Source organism: Octodon degus, unplaced genomic scaffold (assembly GCF_000260255.1).
Source record: "Octodon degus isolate 3935 unplaced genomic scaffold, OctDeg1.0 scaffold00038, whole genome shotgun sequence".
Taxonomy (NCBI): domain Eukaryota; kingdom Metazoa; phylum Chordata; class Mammalia; order Rodentia; family Octodontidae; genus Octodon; species Octodon degus.
The window spans coordinates 3049138-3050560 of NW_004524614.1; positions in this window are offsets into that span (position 1 = coordinate 3049138).

Below are 1423 nucleotides of genomic sequence, written 5' to 3' on the forward strand. Positions count from 1 at the left end.
TTCTGTTTCTTGATCAGTCTTGGCTTGAAATTCATTTGGTCTACAAATAAAATATTTACCCCTGCTTTTTTCTGAGTTCCTGACATAAGGAGTTTTGTTTGTCATCTTATGACTTTCAGTCTGTGAATTTCTTTTTGGGTTAAATGTTTCTTATATGAAGCATATTATTGGATCTTGTTTCTTTGTTTCTTCTGCCAGTGTTTTTCCTTTGATCATTGAATTGAGACCATTTACATTGATAGTTATAACTGGTATATATTGGCATATGTTTGTCATGTTGTTTTCTTGTTGGTTCCTTTTCTTTCCCCTCTGTTTAATTACTTGCCTTTCTGGTGGGTTGATGCTTTTAGAGTTCATGAAGTTGTATTCCTCCTTACCTCTTTCTAGAATGTCCTTCATATTTTGAAGTGCTGATTTGATGGTCATGAATTTCTTCACGTGTTCTTTGTCATGGAAGTATCTTATTTCTCCATCAACTTTGAAAGGTAGTTTTACAGGGCATTTCAATCAGGGATTGAGATTGTTTTCTTTCAGAGTTTGAAATGTTCCGCCCCAAGCTCTCCTTGACTGAATGTGTGCACTGAAAAATCTGTTGAGAGACCCAGTCCTAGCCCAGGGCCAGTGAGTGTGCAGGAGAGCATCCGGCTACACTGCGCCTGCGGAACCTACTGGTCCAAGCCAAGGCACAGTGTGGGTGAGACCATCTTTGACCCCCTTGGGACGGCTCCGACCACTCTGCAGCACCTCCCCCGCCCAGCCTACCCAATAGGAATTTCTCCCGTGTTCCGGGAACCCCCAGACCCAGTCCTAGCCCAGGGCCTGTGAGTGTGTGGGAGAGCTCCCTGCTACCCTGTGCCAGCGCTGGAACCTGCTGGTCCCAGCCAAGGCGCAGCGTGGGTGAGACCCTCTTCCACCCCCTTAGGATGCCCCTCAACACTCTGCAGCACCTCCCCAAACCTGCCTGTCGAGTAGGAAATTCTGCTGCATTATAGGAAACCCCAGACCCAGTCCTAGCTCAGGCCTGGTGAGTGTGTGGGAGAGCTGCCTCTCACCCCTACTCCACCTTTTCCCCTCAGGCTCAGCTCAGGCCTGGCATACAGGCCTGAGGTGAAACCCTGTAGCTACAATCCCTGCAGAGAGTGTAGGGGACGGAACCACCCAGCTAGTCCGGGAGGAGAACATCTTACCAGAGGGCCACAACAGGTTCACTCCCAAGGGCAGCAGCAGGAAGGAGCTGAGCACACATCCAGACCCAAGCCAGGCACAGCTGAATAAATCCAAACTTTGTAGATCTGCACCTGAACTTCAGTAGGTGCTAAGGTTATAACTGCAACAAAGATCTACAACAAAGGTCAGAAGACAGTGCTACACAAAATGACTAGAAGGAACAAAATACAATCTCACAACCCAAGTCCACCTGCAA